General features: G+C 36.6%; 1 non-coding gene across 1 annotated transcript; it reads right to left on the bottom strand.

Moving 5' to 3' along the window:
- Window positions 1-2580: 2580 nt before the first annotated feature.
- LOC121211758 (small nucleolar RNA R71) lies at window positions 2581-2687 on the bottom strand. The gene has a single exon (XR_005906976.1). It is a non-coding gene; the product is annotated as a small nucleolar RNA R71 (small nucleolar RNA).
- Between the last annotated feature and the right edge of the window lie 18947 nt (window positions 2688-21634).

The raw sequence follows: 21634 nt of genomic DNA, 5'->3' as shown, positions 1-21634 counted from the left end.
GGTTGAACCTTAGGAATAGATTAGGATATGAATGACATGTCAGTAAGGGTTATGTGTTTTGGGTGTTGGTCAGTACGTCCTACCAGTGGCTGACTTATCCGGCATGTGTTGCAGATTCTCGTCAACTTATGTGAACAGCACCATGTAGCTACGTCATGATTGTCAACTTGTGTGAGTAGACCCGTTGATAGCTCGAGAGTGAGCATTATATGAGATATGAGATTGAGATAGCTTTGGCTATGTATTGGCACTTAGGGTGCGAGGTTTCCCGAGTATCTGATATTATTCCCAATGGTCCAACGGGTATATTAAGGATATGGATGAGTATAAGATTGATATGAGTTAGTACAGGTATGTACGTGAACCATTAAGCATTGAATTGAAGAAACTTGTGAATTTCATATCTAACCTTGTAAATGAATATGTGATAGGCTTGTGGATCAATATGAGTTATGTTATTGATAAACCGTAAATTATACATATTTTTACCCCATGTTTAATGCATTTTATAGATGATTTCTCATTAGAATTGGTGAATTAGATACTCCTAATGCTTTAATTTCATGTTTTGTACTCAGGAGAGCACCAAGAGTCAAAAGGAGCTAAAAACGAGCCAAAAAGGGACAAAACGGACCAAATCGAGAAGATGACACGGCCTAAGCTTTGCCACACGGGCATCTCACACGCCCGTGTCTTTCGGGGATGTCGACCAAGGCTTTCACGATTCACACGGCCTGGCCATTGACCCACATGGCCGTGTGCAATTTAATGGATCGAACACGGCCTGGCAATCACGTCACACGGCCGTGTCACACGGGCGTGTCCCTGCTGAGCCCAAGTTAAGTCCAATTCGGAAAAGGCCACTTTGGAGGGTTTCTAGGCATTCCAAAGCCTAGAACTACGCACAAGAGGAGGAGAAAAGGGGAGACAGAGAAGGAAGATAAGGAATTACCCTAAGGAAGCCGATTGATCCATCGTAGAAGCCAGATTCATCATCAAGACTGAAGATCTCTACCCAATTTCCCTTTAGGAGTTTTGGGTTTTCTTTATGTTTTGTATTCTTTATTCTTCTGAGATGTTTTCTGATTTCGTTATGAACTAAATCCCCTAAATACCTAAGGGGAATGAAACCTAAGACGAATCTTGTTATTATTTTCTGAATCGTATGATAAATATTTAACTTGTTCTTAATTATGTGTTCTTAATTCTTGTTTTGATATCCTAGGATAATAATTCAAGACACACACTTATTCAGAGGAGGAATAGACCCTGTCTAAGAGTACATTTGCCATAATTAAGCGGAGTTGATTGCGCACCTAGAAATAGGGTGACAAGATTTTGCCGGATTAGGGTGAAACCTAATAAGGGGATCCATAGATCGAGTTAATGCAACCCTAGAGTGTTAATTAGAGAAAAGTCTCGGTTATTCAATCTAGGGATTAGACGTTATTAGTCTTGAATAGGGATAATAACATAACTTAGGGATCTCTAAGGAACAAGTTAAATGAATAAATCGTCCGGTTTAGAGCCAGAATAATAAGTAAAGTCTAGGTGGATTTTTCCTTAGGTATTGTCTCAAGTCAATCGATTTTCCCAAAAGTAATTCCCCAATTATTTTCTCTGTGCATTCTTAGTTTAGATAATTAGTTAATTAAAACAAACCCTTTTATTCTTAGACTAGATAATAAAAAGATAGTTATTACCAGTACTTTTGGTTCCTTTGAGTACGATATCCCGATCTTGCCGTTACTATACTATTGTTCGATAGGTGCGCTTGCATTTTCGTCGTGATAATAGTTAGTCTAGGTTTGATCCTCATTATAAATATTTATTAATTGTTACGAATCACTGCGATCAAGGTTTTGGCGCCGTTGCCAGGGAACTGAAATATTAGGAACACTAAATTTTGATTACTTTAGCTATTTATTTTTCTTGCAATTTAATTTAATTTAATTTTACTATTTATTAATTTACTTTTTCTTTCTCTTGGCAGGTTTTTATAGTTTATGACTAGAAGAAACCCGTCAAGTCCCTTACTTTTTGACGAAAAAATCAATCGAACAGTTCGTAGAAATCAAAGAGAAATAATACGTACTTTACGATACACAAAAAACAAACAAGAAGACAATACTCAACCTCCAACCAACGAGATGGTTGAAAACCAAGACAATCAGCTGCCTCCTGCAATTGTAGCTAATCAAAATCCTGCTCCCCGTACTATGTATGACTATGCTAAACCCTCTTTAACAGGAACTGAATCAAGTATAGTTAGACCTGTTATTGCTGCGAATAAATTTTGAATTAAAACCTAACACTATTCAGATGATACAGCAGTTTGTTTAGTTTGATGGTTTGTAGGATGAAGATCCCAACACTCACTTAGCAAATTTCCTGGAATTTTGCGATACATTCAAAATCAATGGCATTTCTGATGATGCCATCCGCCTTTGGTTATTTCCCTTCTCACTGAGAAACAAAGCTAAACAGTGGTTAAACTCGTTACCACGAGGGTTTATCACTACTTAGGAGCAAATGACCGAGAAATTTTTACTAAAATATTTTCCGCCGGCTAAAACGGCTAAATTGCGTAATGATATCTCTTCTTTTATGCAGATGGATTTAGAAACACTTTACGATGCATGGGAGAGATACAAGGACTTACTGAGAAGGTGCCCTCACCATGGGTTACCTCTATGGCTGCAAGTTCAAACGTTCTACAATGGTGTGAATCCCTCGACAAGACAAATGATTGACGCAGCTGCTAGTGGAACCATCAACAATAAAACACCGGGAGATGCCTACGAATTCATAGAGGAGATGTCACTAAACAACTATCAGTGGTAAATCATGAGGACTAAGCCAACAAAAACAGCCGACGTTTATAACATCAATTCAGTCACCATGCTCTCTAATCATGTAGAACTTCTCAATAAAAAGATTGATAGTTTTCTTGGTTCTACGCAGGTACATCCAGTAATGAGGTGTGACTCAAGCGGAGGAGGTGTGCATACAGAATACCAATCCTTCAATCCTACAGCTGAAGAAGAACAAGTCAACTATATGGGTAATAATAACTTTAGATCTCAAAATAACCCATACAGTAATACTTATAATGCAGGTTGGAGGAACCAACCAAATTTCTCCTGGGGTGGTCAAGGAAATCAAAAGCCACAAAATCCTCAGGGTTTTCAACAGCCACCTTATCAACAAGAGAAGAAATCGAACCTTGAGGAGATGCTCTCGAAATTTATATCAATGTCAGAAACCCGTTTCCAAAATACCGAGACAGCACTTAAGAATCAACAAGCGTCGATCCAAGGACTAGAAACTCAGATAAGCCAGCTGTCTAAACTAATCTCGGAAAGACCATCAGAAAAAATTATTTAGTAATACCAAATTAAGAGAGCATGTCAAAGCGGTTACACTAAGGAGTGGGAAAGTGTTAGCGGAATCTAAAAAGAAGTTAGCACAAGAAGCCGTGGAAAGCGAAAGGAGGGAAGAAAAACCCAAAAATAGTGACAAACCAGTGCCGGAGGAATATACACCACCGGTTCCATATCCAGAAAAATTAAAAAAAGACCGCATTGACGCATAATTCGATAAGTTTATTGAACTTTTAAGCAACTACATATCAACTTACCTTTTGTCGAAGCTATCTCGCAGATGCCCACATACGCAAAATTTTTGAAGGAGCTTTTAACAAATAAAAGGAAGTTCAAGGACTTATCTACGGTAGAACTCAACGAGGAGTGCTCCGCCATACTCCAAAATAAGCTTCCAACCAAACTAAAAGATCCAGGAAGTTTTACTATCCCTTGCTTAATTGGTAATCTGAATATTGAAAAAGTACTAGCTGATTTAGGCGCTAGTATTAATTTGATTCCCTATAAAATGTTCAAACAGCTTGGTCTTGGGGAACCTAAACCCACTAGGATGAGTATTCAATTAGCTGATAGATCTGTTAAATATCCCAGGGGTATTATAGAAGACGTACTTGTAAAAGTAGATAAATTTATATTCCTTGTTGATTTTGTTGTGCTTGACTTGGATGAAGATGTGGAAGTACCCTTAATTTTAGGGCACCCATTCCTAGCCACTGCTAGAGCCGTGATTGACGTGGGTGACGGTAAATTGGTACTTAGAGTAGGTGACGAGGAAATGATCTTTAAAATTTATGATGCTATGAGATTCTATAGGGAACAAGATGATTCATGTTATTTCATTGACTCTATTGATCATATTACTCAAGACTCTTTTCAAGAAATTGTACAAGAGGAGACGACAGAACCGTGTCCATCTCAAGACGAGGAGATAGCTGAGGAACCTAATAACCATCCGTCAAAACAATTAGAATATGAGGGTATTACGATCAACGATGAACTTAGGCAAAAACCCTCGATTGAGGAGCCCCCCAAACTGGAACTTAAACAATTACCAAATCATTTAGAATATGCATTCTTTGGAAATAATTCTACATTACCAGTTATTATTGCTTCTAATTTGCAACCGAAGGAGAAAGAGGAATTAATCCAAGTATTAAAAGAACATAAGAAGGCCATAGCATTGAAAATTTCTGACATTAAAGGAATCAGTCCTTCTTTTTGCACCCACAAAATTTTAATGGAAGATGAATACAAACCATGTGTGCAAGCTCAAAGACGTCTGAACCCCAACATGAAGGAAGTTGTAAAAGTCGAGGTAATTAAGCTTCTAGATGCTAGAATTATTTATCCTATTTTTGACAGTTCTTTGGTAAGTCCAGTGCAGGTTGTCCCTAAGAAAAGAGGCATGACAGTTGTGACCAACGAGAAGAATGAGCTAATCCCAACAAGAACGGTTACAGGATGGAGAGTTTGCATAGACTACAAGAAACTGAATGATGCCACAAGAAAATATCACTCCCCCTTGCCATTTATTGACCAAATGTTAGAAATAATATCCATTCACATTTATTACTGCTTCCTAGACGGACTCTCTGGTTACTTACAAATCCCAATAGCTCCTGAAGATCAAAAAAAGATGACATTCACATGCCCATATGGTACGTTCGCTTATCGTAGAATGCCTTTTGGATTATGTAATGCCCCTGCTACTTTTCAGCGCTTTATGATAGCTATATTCGACGAACTCGTGGAAGATATCATGGAAGTCTTCATGGATGATTTTTCGTTATTCAGTAACTCTTTCCATCTCTGGCTTAAAAATTTAAAATGAGTTTTAATAAGATGTAAAGAAACAAACTTTGTGCTTAACTGGGAGAAATGTCGCTTCATGGTTCAAGAAGGTATTGTACTAGGGCATAAAATTTCTAGTAAAGGGATTGAGGTGGATAAATCTAAAGTAGAAACAATCGAGAAATTACCACCTCCTAGTTCAGTTAAGGCTATTAGAAGTTTTTAGGACATGCTGGCTTTTACAGAAGATTCATTAAAGATTTTTCTAAAACAGCTAAGCCTTTAACTAAATTGCTAGAAAAATACATACCCTTTAACTTCGATCAGGAATGTTTAGAAGCATTTAATACTTTAAAGGATAAATTAATTAATGCTCCAATTATAATTGCACTTGATTGGAACTTTTCATTAGAACTAATGTGTGATGCGAGTGATTTTGCAGTAGGTGCAGTACTGGGACAGCGAAGAGACAAGCATTTTCAAACTATCTATTACGGTAGCAAAACCTTAACGGCTGCACAAGAAAACTATACTACTACGGAAAAAGGGTTGCTAGCTGTGGTTTTTGCTTTTGATAAATTTCGATCATATCTCATATTGTCTAAAGTTGTTGTTTACACTAATCATTCCGCCCTTCGCTATCATTTTAACTAAAACTGATGCAAAACCTCGACTCATCCGATGGATTCTCCTTTTGCAGGAATTTGACTTGGAAATTCAAGACAAGAAATGAGCTGAAAATCTAGCGGCTGATCATCTATCCAGGCTCAAGAAAACCAATACCAGAGAACTAGATGACGTGGAAATTAATGATTCGTTCCCTAAAGAACAATTTTTTGCTATATCTAAATCCGAGGTACCGTGGTTTGCAAACATCGCGAATTTTTCAGCTGCTAACATTATCCCAAAAGGGTTAACACACCAGCAAAAGAAGCAATTCTTTAATGATGTAAAAAACTACTTTTTGGACGATCCATTTCTATTTCGCAGATGTGCAGATCAAGTCATCAGAAGATGCGTTACAGGATCAGAAATATCAAAAATATTGGAACACTGCCACTCAGGGCCAACCGGAGGACACTATAGTGGAACAAAGACCGCACACAAAATACTTGAATCAGGTTTTTATTGGCCTTCATTATTCAAAGACGCCAGCATGTATGTTACTTTATGTGACAAATGCCAACGTACATGTAAGATATCTAAACGTGATGAAATGCCTCAAAACTATATGCTTTCTTGTGAAATATTTGACGTGTGGGGTATCGATTTCATGGGCCCATTTCCCAGTTCATTTGGAAATAAATATATCTTAGTAGCAGTTGACTACATGTCCAAAAGGGTAGAAGTTAAAGCTCTACCTACTACTGATGCTAGAGTGGTAGTACGTTTCCTTAAAAAACTCTTTTCGAGATTCGAAACACCTAGAGCAATTATCAGCGACAAGGGCACTCATTTTTGTAATACCCAATTTGAAAAAACCCTTAAGAAACACAGAGTTCATCATAGAATGACCACCCCATACCATCCTCAAACTAATGGACAAGCTGAAGTAGCAAACCGAGAACTCAAACAGATCCTTAAAAAAATGGTAGAATCAAATAGAAAAGATTGGGCAACAAAAATAGACGATGCCTTATGGGCTTACAGAACCGCTTTTAAGACTTCTATAGGGACATCACCTTACAGACTAGTTTATGGCAAAAGTTGTCATCTCCCTTTCGAACTAGAGCATAAAGCTTTTTGGGCTATTAAATTTCTAAACCTTGATCCCGAACTTGTAGGAAAAAACAGGTTGATGTAGCTGAACGAGCTAAATGAATGGCGAGATAATGCATACAAAAATTCACGCCTATACAAGGAAGCAACAAAGCAGCGCCATGACGTTCTTTTAAAGCAACGGAAACAATTTGAAGTTGGAGATCTTGTCTTACTATACAACACAAGACTCAAATTGTTTTCCGGGAAACTAAAATCACGATGGTCATAACCCTTCGTAATTTAATCTGTTCATCCATATGGCACGATAGAGGTAAGTCACCCATCATATGGTACTTTCAAAGTAAACGGACAACGTCTCAAACTTCATAATGGTAAGGATTTTAAAGTCGATGGATAAGAGATACGTGTAACATCCCGAAATAGGGCCTAAACAGAATAGTGGTTGCAAAACCACAAATCTAACGTAGAAAAGTTTATTTTATTATCATTTTAAGGTCTATGGCATGATTGCATGATTGTGTGAAAATTTCGTTTAGAAATTTTATTGATAGAGGGTCTAATTTGATATTTAGGACTATATTGCAAAAGTTGTAAAATGTGTGTTCTAGTTCACAAAGGTATTAAGTACTTGTGAGTAATGGGTTTTTAAAGTGGAGGTCCTTGGATAGTAATTAGACCATTATACTAGTTTGGACAAAAATACCTAAAGGAAAATAAAACACCATGTTTTTAATTAAGGGCATTTTGGTCATTTAGTTATTAAAATGAATTAAAAACAAAATTAAAAGCCAATTTTTGTCCATCTTCTTCATTAGGCCAAAATTTCAAGGTTTCTCCATAGCTAGGGTTTTTTCCAAGCTTCCAAGCTCCATAGTAAGTGATTACAAGCCCCGTTTTTAATGTTCTTTACGTTTTTGGGGTCCCGGTAACTTGATTAAGCTTATTCTAGCAATAATTCAACTTAGGGTTCATATTTGGAAAAATACCCATAGGTGAAATTTGTGTATTTTGGTGTTTTATGATAGAGTATGAGGTTTTAAATTATGTTAGACAACTTGTGCTACTCGGTTTTAAGTGAAAACGAGTAAAAGGGCTTAATCGGTAAAAATACCTAATAGTATTAAGTACATGTTAGAGTGAGAATTTGATGTTGTCATAAAAGGGAAAAATGATCAACATGTCATAAAACATAAGAAAATGGGATGCAGTTTAATTTCCGAGCCTTGGGGAAAAAGTGTAAATATGTAAAAGTTTAGGGGCAAAAATGTAATTTTGCCAAAGTTTGGGTCAAGGACTGTTTTAATAAATGTGAGTGTTAAGTAAGCTAAAATTTTTTATTATAGATCAAGAAGAACAAAATCCGGAGTTAGACTGGGGAAAGAAAAAGATAGTGGATTAAAACGATATAGTTGATCGTATTTTGTTTCGAGGTAAGTTTGCGATAAATAAATGTAATATTCTATTATTTTATGTTAATTTTGTTAATTTCCAGCATGTTTATATTTTTTTATGAAATTATTCAAAGAAGACTCAAGCATGAATTGACGGAGAAGTAATTTCAGAAAGTCCCGATTGAACCTTAGGAATGTGTAGGATATAAATGTCATGAGATTAGGGTTTAAGGATACCATGTAAGACCATGCCAAGGCATGGCAATTGGTAAGGTTTCTAAGGCAAGGATATCATGTAAGACCATGTCAAGACATGGCATTGATAAGTTACTATAAGGCAAAGGTCCCATGTAAGACCATGCCAAGGCAAGGAATTGGTGAGTTCATAAGGCAAGGATACCATGTAAGACCATGTCAAGACATGGCAATGGTAAGTTTCAAAAGGATACCACGTAAGACCATGACAAGTCATGGAAATGGTAAAGTACCCGCTTATCCTTAGTATTCCAAGTGGTTCAACGGGAAAATTTAAAGAGAATATCAAGGTAAGGTAAGGTAAGACGAGTTATACTAAAAAGGTAAGACAAGTTCATGCTAGAAGAGCAAAGGTAAGTACATAATGTTCATGTATGCTTGATAAGGAAAAAGGTAAGTAAAATGTATTAATAAATTTGATTAAGTAAGTAAGTATTTAAGTAAGTGAGTAAGTGAAGAAGTTTAAAATATGTCTATGACGATTAATGAAGTTGCATTAAGTAGTATCATGCCAAGTAGTAAGATAATTCTTATGAATGTTGTTATTTATTTGCATGGAAACTTACTAAGCTTAATGCTTATCCCCTCTATTTTCCTTCTTTTTATAGTTTTTTCAAGCTAACTCGAGGATCGTAAAGTACGTCGGAGGTCCGGGCACACTATCACGAGGATTATTTTGGTATAGCTAGACGTTTCATTTTGAGTATGGCATATATAGCATCATAGCCATTTTGTGTGTATGATCTTATGATATGGCTGATGAATGGTATGTAAATGCTTGATAATGATTAGATGTTGGAATGGCTAATGAAGGACATGTTTGGTGTTATGTATGCCTAAATGTTAGTTATTCCATGGAAATCATGAAAAAGGTGAAATTAGCTTTAAAACAGTATCGGACAGCAATAATGACGTGAATTTGGAAAATCACTAAAAATAGTAGAAATGGATTTGGATAGTGAATGAGATATAGAATTAAATCTTGATGAGTCTATTTTCATATGGATGGAACAAAACAGTTATATGAGTTATATTTTATGAGATATTTCAATTTTTGTGAAACAGGGCCAGAGCAATTTCTGGATCCCCTGTTCTGACTTTGTAAATTCACCAAAAATTTTACAAAAATAATTAGAAGTCATGCTTTACATGTGCAGATTCCTTATTGAGTCTAGTTTTATGAGAAACAAACGACATAATAATTGAAACTCTGTACTGGGAGATTTTAATTCATAATACACAGGGGTCAGAGTAGTCAAACCCTAAAATAGGGGAGAGTTTATATAATAAACTGTACTAGTTGGCCCGACCAAAAATTTTATAAAAATTTAGTTGATAGATTTATGAGTCTAGTTTCTGGGAAAATTTACAAAATTGGATTTCGAGTTTCGTAACTCAAGATGTGAATTTTTAAGCGACTGTGACGCAGCTATCCAACTTGTCTAGAAGTTCTAAAATAAATTGTTTGAGCTGTTTAATTAATGAATTAAGTCCGTTAACACCTCGTGCTCAACTCTGGTGACGGTCTCGGGGTTCGGGGCGTTACATTTATTGGTATCATGGCAAAGGTTTAGTCGGTTCTTGGAATATTTAGTATGAGTAAGAGTCTAGCTATACATGCCATACTTTGTGCTGATAGTGTGACGACTCCTGACGATTTTAAAATGTTTTCTTTTATAGTTATGGATCCCGAACAAGCTGGTGCAGATGATGTACAGAGTAACATGCCCGCTCCCACAGATGGGACGGTGCCACAAATAGTAGTGAAAGGCCCGTTCAAACAAATCCGGCTGTTAGACGTCTACCCCCTCATGATCATCAGACCACCCATGTAGCTCCCCTAGTCACAGGTATGGTTATAAGAGAAAAACCACCAGTTGATAAAATCAGAAAACAAGGAGCCAAAGAGTTTCGAGCTACAAAAGATGATGATACAGAAAAGGTAGAATTTTGGCTCAAGAATCTATCAGAGTCTTTGATGAGTTATCCTGCACACTTGGGGAATGCGTGAAATGTGTTGTATCACTCCTTAGAGATTTGTCCTACCATTGGTGGAAGACACTTGTATCAGTTGTACCAAAAGAGAGAGTCATTTGGGACTTCTTTCAGGAGGAATTCCGTAAAAAGTACATTAGTCAGAGGTTTGTTGACCAGAAAAGAAAAGAGTTTCTAGAGTTGAAACAGGGCAATATGAGAGTGATTGAATATGAGCGTGAGTTTTTTAGACTCAGCAATTATGCTCGAGAGTGTGTATCTACAGAGGCTATTATGTGCAAAAGATTTGAGGATGGGCTTAATGATGATATCCGATTGTCTGTTGGTGTCCTAGAAATAAAAGAGTTTGTTATCCTAGTTGAGAGAGCCTGTAAGGCAGAGGAGTTGTTAAAAAGAAAGGGCAAAGTTGAAATTGAGACGCAAGACACGAAGAAAAGACTAATGAGCAAGTCATTTCAGTTTACATCCAAGAGGCCTAGAGAGTTCTCCACTAGATCTAATTTTTTAGCTGGATATTCTAGCCGAAACAGAGGCAGAAGATTTATGAGTCCGAAAGCTCAGACCACTTCGATTGCAAGTGTTGGCAGTGTTCAACCTGATAGACCAGAGTGTCCCTGATGTGGTCGACGTCACCCAGGTTAGTGTCGAGCAACTGAGACAGGTTGTTTCTGATGTGGTGCACTAGACCATTTTATTCAGGAGTGTCCCGAGATGATTAAAAGGGAAGCAATATCGAGTGTAAGATCAGGAAAAGCTCCTGTCAGAGGCAAACCACTGAGAAATCTGGGAGCTGGGGCAAATAATAGATGTGCATCTAGAGATTTAGTAGTGAGGCCAGATGTTAGAGCACCTGCGAGGACTTATGCTATCCGTGCTCGCGAAGAGGCATCCTCCCCCGATGTGATTACGGGTACATTTTCTCTCCATGATACTAGAGTTATAGCTTTGATTGATCCGGGTTTGACCCATTCATATGTTTGCATAAAATTGATGCCTAGTATGAGTATGCTTATAGAATCTACAGAATTTTGTGATTAAAGTATCGAATCCATTAGGAAAGCATGTATTAGTAGATAAAATATGTAGAAATTGCCCTTTGATGATTAGAGGCTACTGTTTTCCGGCCGATCTCATGCTATTGCCATTTGATGAGCTTGATGTGATTCTTGGTATGGATTGGTTGACTACACATGATCTGATAGTGAATTGTGGAAAGAAATTCATTGAGTTGAAGTGTGAAAATGGTGAAATTCTTCGGGTTAATTCAGAAGAGTCAGATAGTTCATTTGCCATAATTTCTGTTATGTCTACTCAGAAATGTTTGAGAAAAGGGTATGAAACTTATCTTTCTTTTGTGTTGAACACTAAAGATCCAGAATTGAAAATTGAATCAGTGCCTATGGTATGTGAGTTTCCCGATGTGTTTCCGGAAGAACTACCAGGTTTGCCTCCTGTTAGAGAAGTTGAGTTTGGTATTGAGTTGATTCTAGGTACCACACCCATTTCTATTGCTCTTTATAGAATGGACCCGTTGGAATTGAAAGAATTGAAAGCTCAGTTGCAAGAATTAATAGATAAAGGCTTTCTAAGACCCAGTAGTTCACCATGGGGTGCACCAGTGCTATTTGTGAAAAAGAAAAACGGATCGATGAGATTGTGCATAGATTATCGGTAACTTAACAAGGTAACAGTAAAGAACAAGTATCCATTGCCTAGAATTGATGATCTGTTTGATCAATTGAAGGGAGCCACTGTGTTCTCCAAGATAGATAGTTGCGAGTTAAAGAGTCAGGTGTCCTGATAACTGCTTTCTGGACTAGGTATGGTCATTATGAGTTCCTTGTGATGCCATTTGGCTTAACTAATGCTCCTACCAATTTCATGGACTTAATGAACCGAATTTTCAGACCGTACTTGGATAAGTTTGTAGTTGTGTTCATTGATGATATCTTGATTTATTCTCATGATGAGACTGAGTATGCAGAGCATTTGAGAACAGTTTTACAGATTCTGAGAGATAATCAATTGTATGCCAAGTTCAGCAAAAGTGAGTTCTGGTTACGAGAAGTTGGTTTTCTTAGACATATTGTCTCAGGTGAAGGTATCAAGGTTGATCCGAGCAAGATTTCAGCCATTATTAATTGGAAGCCTCCTAGAAATGTATCAGAAGTTAGAAGTTTTCTTGGTCTTTCCAGATATTATAGACGATTTGTAGAGGGATTTTCCATGATAGCTACCCTACTGACAAGATTGCTACGAAAGGATGTCAAGTTTGAATAGACTGAGAAGTGGCAACAGAGTTTTGACAAGTTAAAAGCATTGTTGACTAAAGCTCTTGTTTTAGTACAACCAGAACCAAGTAAGGAGTTTGTGATTTACAGTGATGTGTCCATAAATGAACTTAGTTGTGTACTTATGCAGGAAGGGAAGGTAATTGCTTATGCCTCTAGACAGCTAAAGCCACATGAGAAGAACTATCCGACACATGATTTAGTGTTAGCTGCCATTGTTTTTGCACTGAAGATTTGGAGACATCATTTGTACGGTGAGAAGTGCCACATATTCACTGATCACAAAAGTTTCAAATATTTGATGACTCAAAAAGATTTGAATTTGAGGCAAAGAAGATGGTTAGAGTTAATTAAAGATTATGAGCTAGTGATCGATTATCACCCAGGTAAGGCAAACGTTGTTGCTGATGCTTTGAGTAGGAAATCTTTTTTTGTATTAATAGCTTTGAACACTAGTCTAGCCTTATCAGATGATGGTTTTATCTTAGCTGAGTTGAGAGCTAAACTGTTGTTTCTTGAAGAAATTTGTGAAGCTCAGAAAAATGACAGTGAGTTGTTAGCCAAAAGAGATGAGTGTGAGTCGGATATAGAGTCAGATTTTCAGATCAGTTCTAACGGTTGTTTGATGTTCAAAGACAGGGTATGCGTACCGAAGAATGATGAGCTTATTCGAAAGATCTTACAGGAAGCACATAGTAGTTCTTTGTCTATTCATGCAGGTAGTACAAAGATGTATAATGACTTGAAGAAAATGTACTGGTGGGTAGGAATGAAAAGGGACATTTCAGAGTTTGTTTCTAAATGCTTGATCTGTCAGCAGGTAAAGGCCGAACATCAGGTACCTTCAGGTTTATTGCAGCCTGTGCTAGTCCCTGAGTGGAAATGGGATCGAGTTACTATGGATTTTGTGACAGGATTGCCGTTGACACTGAGAAAGAAAGATGCAGCATGGGTTGTGATTGATAAGTTAACGAAGTCAGCTCATTTTATCCCAGTTCGTATGGATTATTCACTTGACAAGTTGGCCGAGTTGTATATTTCAAAGATATTCAGACTACACGGGGTACCATTATCGACCATTTCAGACAGAGATCCAAGATTTACTTCACGGTTTTGGAAGAAACTACAAGAGGCTTTGGGCACAAAGTTGAGTTTTAGTACAGCTTTCCATCCTCAAACTGACGGTCAGTCAGAGAGAGTTATTCAAGTACTTGAAGATATGCTTAGATGGTGTGTACTGGAATTTCAAGCCAGTTGGGAAAAATATTTACCATTAGTAGAGTTTGCCTACAATAATAGTTATCAGTCGAGTTTGAAGATGGCACCTTATGAAGCTTTGTATGGACGTAAATGTCGCACACCATTGTATTGGATAGAGCTTAAGGAAAATCAGATTTACGGGGTTGATCTAGTTAAGGAAATAGAAGAGAAAGTAAAAGTCATTAGAGATTACTTGAAAGCAGCTTCAGACAGACAAAAGACGTATGCAGATTTGAAGAGAAAAGAGATTAAGTATCAAGTTGGTGACAAAGTGTTTTTGAAAGTATCCCCGTGGAAGAAAGTTCTCAGATTTGGCAAGAAAGGCAAACTAAGTCCAGGTTTTATTGGACCGTTTGAAGTGATTGAGAGAATCGAACCATTAGCATATCTGTTAGCTTTGCCGATTGAGTTAGAGAAGATTCATAATGTATTTCATGTGTCTATGCTACATCGCTATCATTCAGATCCGTCGCATGTGATTTCTCAAACAGAGGTTGAGATTTAGCCAGACATGACTTACGATGAAGAACCGGTAAAGATCCTAGCTCGAGAGGTAAAGCAATTAAGGAACAAAAGTATTGCACTTGTGAAAGTACTATGGAATAGACATGGGTTAGACGAGCCTACATGGGAGCCTGAAGAGGCTATGCAAAAATAGTACCCAAATCTCTTCACAAGTAAGATTTTCGGGGACAAAAATCCCTAAAGGGGGAGAAATGTAACATCCCAAAATAGGGCCTAAACAGAACAGTGGTTGCGAAACTACAAATCCAAGGTAGAAAATTTTATTTTATTATCATTTTAAGGTCTATGGCACGATTGCATGATTGTGTGAAAATTTTGTTTAGAAATTTTATCGATAGAGGGTCCAATTTGATATTTAGGACTATATTGCAAAAGTTGTAAAATGTGTGTACTAGTTCACAAAGGTATTAAGTACTTGTGAGTAATGGGTTTTTAAAGTGGAGGTCCTTGGATAGCAATTAGACCATTATACTAGTTTGGACAAAAATACCTAAAGGAAAATAAAACACCATAGTTTTTAATTAAGGGCATTTTGGTCATTTAGTTATTAAAATGAATTAAAAATAAAATTAAAAGCCAATTTTTGTCCATCTTCTTCATTATGCCAAAATTTCAAGGTTTCTCCATAGCTAGGGTTTGTTCCAAGCTTCCAAGCTCCATAGTAAGTGATTCCAAGCCCCGTTTTTAATGTTCTTTACGTTTTTAGAGTCCAGGTAACCTGATTAAGCTTACTCTAGCAATAATTCAACTTAGGATTCATATTTGGAAAAATACCCATAGGTGAAATTTGTGTATTTTGGTGTTTTATGATAGATTATGAGGTTTTAAATTATGTTAGACAACTTGTGCTACTTGGTTTTAGGTGAAAACGAGTAAAAGGGCTTAATCGGTAAAAATACCTAATAGTCATAAGTACGTGTTAGAGTGAGAATTTGATGTTGTCATAGAAGGGAAAAACGATCATCATGTCATAAAACATAAGAAAATAGGATGAAGTTTAATTTCTGAGCCTTGGGGAAAAAGTGTAAATATGTAAAAGTTTAGGGGCAAAAATGTAATTTTGCCAAAGTTTGGGTCAAAGACTATTTAATAAATGTGAGTATTAAAGAAGCTAAATTTTTTATTATAGATTAAGAAGAACAAAATTCAGAGTTACACCGGGGAAAGGAAAAGATAGTGGACTAAATCGATATAGTTGATCGTATTTTGTTTCGAGGTAAGTTTGCAGTAAATAAATGCAATATTCTATTATTTTATGTTAATTTTGTTAATTTCCAGCATGTATATATTTATTTTATGAAATTATTCAAAGAAGACTCAAGCATGAATTGATGGAGAAGTAATTTCAGAAAGTCCCGATTGAACATTAGGAATGTGTAGGATACAAATGTCATGACATTAGGGTTTAAGGATACCATGTAAGACCATGCCAAGGCATGGAAATTGGTAAGGTTTCTAAGGAAAGGAAATCATGTAAGACCATGTCAAGACATGGCATTGATAAGTTACTATAAGGCAAAGGTCCCATGTAAGACCATGCCAAGGCAAGGAATTGGTGAGTTCATAAGGCAAGGATACCATGTAAGACCATGTCAAGACATGGCAATGGTAAGTTTCAAAAGGATACCACATAAGACCATGACAAGTCATGGCAATGGTAAGGTACTCGCTTATCCTTAGTATTCCAAGTGGTTCAACGGGAAAATTTAAAGAGAATATCAAGGTAAGGTAAGGTAAGATGAGTTATACTAAAAAGGTAAGACAAGTTCATGCTAGAAGAGCAAAGGTAAGTACATAATGTTCATGTATGCTTGATAAGGAAAAAGGTAAGTAAAATGTATTAATAAATTTGATTAAGTAAGTAAGTATTTAAGTAAGTGAGTAAGTGAAGAAGTTTAAAATATGTCTACGACAATTAATGAAGTTGCATTAAGTAGTATCATGCCAAGTAGTAAGATAATTCTTATGAATGTTGTTATTTATTTGCATGCAAACTTACTAAGCTTAATGCTTATCCCCTTTATTTTCCTTCTTTTTATAGTTTTTTCAAGCTAACTCGAGGATCGTAAAGTACGTCGGAGGTCCGGGCACACTATCACGAGGATTATTTTGGTATAGCTAGACGTTTCATTTTGAGTATGGCATGTATAGCATCGTAGCCATTTTGTGTGTATGATCTTATGATATGGCTGATGAATGGTATGTAAATTCTTGATAATGATTACCTATTGGAATGGCTAATCAAGGACATGTTTGGTGTTATGTATGCCTAAATGTTAGTTATTCCATGGAAATCATGAAAATGGTGAAATTAGCTTTAAAACAGTATCGGACAGCAATAATGATGTGAATTTGGAAAATCACTAAAAATAGTAGAAATGGATTTAGATAGTGAATAAGATATATAATTAAAGCTTGATGAGTCTATTTTCATATGGATGGAACAAAACTGGTAAATGAGTTAAATTTTATGTGATAATTAAATGTTTGTAAAATAGGGCCAGAGCGATTTCTGGATCCCCTGTTGTAATTTTGGAAATTCACCAAAAATTGTACAAAGATAATTAGAAGTCATGCTTTACATGTACAGATTCCTTATTGAGTCTATTTTTATGAGAAGCAAACAAAATAATAATTGAAACTCTGTACAGGGAGATATTTAATTCGAAATACACAGGGGACAGAGTAGTCGAACCCTGAAACAGGGGAGACTTTAAATAATAATCTGTACTAGTTGGCTTGAAAAAAAATTTTAGAAAAAATTTATTTGATATATATATGAGTCTAGTTTCAGGAAAAGTTTCAAAATTGGATTTCAAATTTTGTAACTCAATATATGAATTTTTAAGCGATCGTGACGTAGTTAGCCAACTTGTCTGGAAGTTCTAAAATAAATTGTTTGAGCTGTTTAATTAATGAATTAAGTCCGTTAACACCTCGTGCTCGACTCTGGTGACGGTCTCGAGTTCGGGGCATTACACGACGACTCCACAAACTGCCCTAGGTATACTAACAAGGTAACAATTGAGCTTAGACTATAAACAAGCGCTTCTCGGGAGGCAACCCGAGTACTAACCATTTTAAATTATTTTAAATTCAAGTTTTAAACATTTAGGTCACTAACAGAGTATTTGAAGCACAGGTTCCCAGCACCACACAGCCAGTAACACGGCCGTGTGTAAGGCCGTGAGCCAAACACGGAGAGAAACACGGTCGTGTGATACTGCCTTGCGAAAATAGGGTAAATGATTTCCCCAAAACACGGGATGCGATAAATCCCCCCGGCTGTGCAACATGTCCGTGGGTGAACTTGATAGAGGAACACAGGCGTGGGAATGGAAACCCACGGGCGTGCCAGGGACAATACTCGATTCTATTTCTTCGACACAGGCATGAGACACACCCGTGCCGCTAAGCCGTGGACGACAATACACGGGCGTGGTACCTTAACATGGGCGGGGGAGAAGCGAAGAAAGCTAGGCACGGCCGTGCGATATGGTCGTGTACCACACACGCCCAAGACACACGGGCATGGGAGAATAACCAATCACGACCTAAAATTGCAAAATTTGAGACACACGGGCTCACCCTCATACGTACATAGGGCCATGTGGCCCTAAGCCGAATGGCCCTCCCCTATATAAGCAAATCACTGTTAATTTTCTTCTTCCTTTCAAAGCCCTAGTCGAAATCTCCCCTTCTCCCCTCCCTGGTCCCTATTCTCAGCCACCACTACCCTTTCATCTAGTTCATGTGGCAGCTTCATATGCTAACATCTCTCAGTACCTCATCTGATTCGAGCTTCAGTATTTTCAACAATTTGTCAACATTGATGCTACTCTACAACAGAGTTGTCAGCACCTTCCCATCTCATCGCCAGTCCTGCCTTACGAACCATCCAGTGATGAAGATGTTTAGAAATATTTATTTATTATTTTTTGTTTTTACTTATTATTGAAACTATTTCTATTATTTTTATTAGATTTTAGAATTTTATCTTTATTCTTTATTTCGATTATTTCTTTTCGAATCCTTATACTTCCTAATATCTCCTAAAAAGTTCCTGATTTTATCACAGTTATATAGAACTCCTAAGCTCATCATCACATAGGAACTACAACTCCACCGGGGAAGGTTCTCCACGACTGCCATGTCTTGCTCGACCACGACCATAGCTACCACTAGATATAATATTCTTTTGGCGCAGGACTTATGGCCTAATGAACCTCTACGACTGCCGGAGCATCCTCCTCCACTCTCAAACCAATCACTCTCCAAAACTCTAAGTTCGAGGAATTCATCATACAGGAAGTTTCACTTCTCTCCCTATCTTATTTTTATTCTCTAACATATATCATTGTACATTGAGGGCAATGTACATCTTAAGTATGGGTGGTATTTATTAATGATTGTCTTATTCTCTTGAAAAGCTCTCATATCATATTTAGGATAAATTTTAATTGATTTATGATTTTGAGTGATATTTCTTGAATTAAAACATAGGGATTTATGCATTGATTATTTAAACTTTAAGACATTAGAGAATCAAGCATGATAAGTTGATTTTTAAGAAATTAAAATTATAGGTTGTTTCCCCAAGTCTAGGTATTAATTTGAATTAGAATTCACAAGTCTAAACATAAAAAAGCCATAATTTTTGTGAGATTTTTGATCCTTTTGAGCATCTATTCATCCTTTCATGCTCACTTTTATTATTGCTTTGAGTGCGTCAGTATTGAACTTTTATTCTAGAACTTACTTGATTATGCATATTGAGACCACACCATTTGATTTGATATATCAAAATGATTAAGGCACTTAGGATTAACCCACTCATGCAATGAAAAGCCTACCTCCACGATTAACTCCTAGTAAACCCCCTTGAGCCTAACAAGCCATTTATTGTATTACCCTTAATATTAACCATTAAACCATTATTGTTGAAATCCCCCAAATTAATTTAATCCTTATTTTTGTCGAGATCTGAATTGGAAAAGTTGCTTAGCTATGTTTTTCTTCTTTATTTAACTTGTTCTTAAAAAAAAACTATGTATACATATTAGTAATTCCATATTCTGAGAAGAAGCCCTGTTGTATGCAAGTAAAGGTTAATTCTTTTTCTAGTTAGGCAACTTTTGAATTCAATCTCGATTCTAACCCTTTCTTTCAGCTTGTGACCACACCCCCTAACCAAGCCTCATTACACCCCTCTAAAGACCTTTTGATTGATGTATCATCTTAAAATTAAAGTGGTGGAGATTTCATTTTCATGCAAGCCTATGGTAATGACTTTCCATTATTGACTATTGAGTGCTTCCTTTATTGTCCTTAAAACACCTCGAGTGATTTGAGTGAATCTCTAGTGAGGATGTAAATCTCTGTGATATTCTAAATTAAAGGTAATTACTTAGATGAGGGAGGACACTTATATTTTCACGATAAAATGCTCAACTTGGAATGATTGAAAATTTTATGTTCTTTTAGTTAAATTCTCAATATATGATTACCTATGGATTAATTTGAGATATTATTGATAGAAATTATAAGTTGAGAAGGATTCATTCTGATTATGAGTTGAGGATTTTGCTTAAAGACAAGCAAATGCTTAAGTGTGGTGGTATTTGATAAACCGTAAATTACACATATTTTTACCCCATGTTTAATGCATTTTATAGATGATTTCTTATTAGAATTGGTGAATTAGATACTCCTAATGCTTTAATTTCATGTTGTGTGCTTACGAGAGCACCAAGAGTCAAAAAGAGCCAAAAACAAGCCAAAAAGGGACAAAACAGACCAAATCGAGAAGATGACACGGCCTAAGCTTTGCCACACGGGCATCTTACACGCCTGTGTCTTTCGGCGATGTCGACCAAGGCTTTCACGATTCACACGGCTTGGCCATTGACCCATACGGCCGTGTGCAATTTACCGGATCGAACACGGCCTGGCAATCACGTCACACGGCCGTGTCACACAGGCGTGTCCCTGCTGAGCCCAAGTTAAGTCCAATTCAGAAAAGGCCACTTTAGAGGGTTTCTAGGCATTCCAAAGCCTATAAATATGCACAAGAGGAGGAGAAAAGGGGAGACAGAGAAGGAGGGTAAGGAATTACCCTAAGGAAGCCGATTGATCCATCGCAGAAGCCGATTCATCATCAAGACTGAAGATCTCTCCCGAATTTCCCTTCAGGAGTTTTGGGTTTTCTTTATGTTTTGTATTCTTTATTCTTCTGAGATGTTTTCTTATTTAGTTATGAAATAAATCCCCTAAATACCTAAGGGGAATGAAACCTAAGACGAATCTTGTTATTATTTTCTAAATCGTATGATAAATAATTAACTTGTTCTTAATTATGTGTTCTTAATTCTTGTTTTAATATCCCAGGATACTAATTCAAGACACGCTCTTATTCAGAGGAGGAATAGACCCTGTCTAATAGTACATTTGCCATAATTAAGCGGAGTTGATTGCGCGCCTAGAAATAGGGTGACAAGATTTTACCGGATTAGGGTGAAACCTAATAAGGGGATCCATAGATCGAGTTAATGCAACCCTAGAGTGTTAATTAGAGAAAAGTATCGGTTATTCAATCTAGGGATTAGATGTTATTAGTCTTGAATAGGGATAATAACATAACTTAGGGATCTTTATGGAACAAGTTAAATGAATAAATCGTCCGGTTTGGATCCAGAATAACAAGTAAAGTCTAGGTGGATTTTTCCGTAGGTATTGTCTCAAGTCAATCGATTTTCCTAAAAGTAGTTCCCCAATTCTTTTCCCTGTGCATTCTTAGTTTAGATAATTAGTTAATTAAAACAAACCCTTTTATTCTTAGGCTATATAATAAAAAGATAGTTATTACTAGTACTTTTGGTTCCCTTGGGTACGATATCTCGGTCTTACCTTTACTATACTATTGTTCGATAGGTGCGCTTGCCTTTTTGTCGTGATAATAGTTAGTCTAGGTTTGATCTTCATTATAAATATTTATTACTTGTTACGAATCACTGGATTAGTT

The sequence above is a fragment of the Gossypium hirsutum genome, chromosome A12 (assembly GCF_007990345.1).
Source record: "Gossypium hirsutum isolate 1008001.06 chromosome A12, Gossypium_hirsutum_v2.1, whole genome shotgun sequence".
NCBI lineage: Eukaryota > Viridiplantae > Streptophyta > Magnoliopsida > Malvales > Malvaceae > Gossypium > Gossypium hirsutum.
The sequence above is the reverse complement of the archived record's forward strand: the minus strand, read 5'-3'. Positions and strand labels throughout refer to the sequence as shown.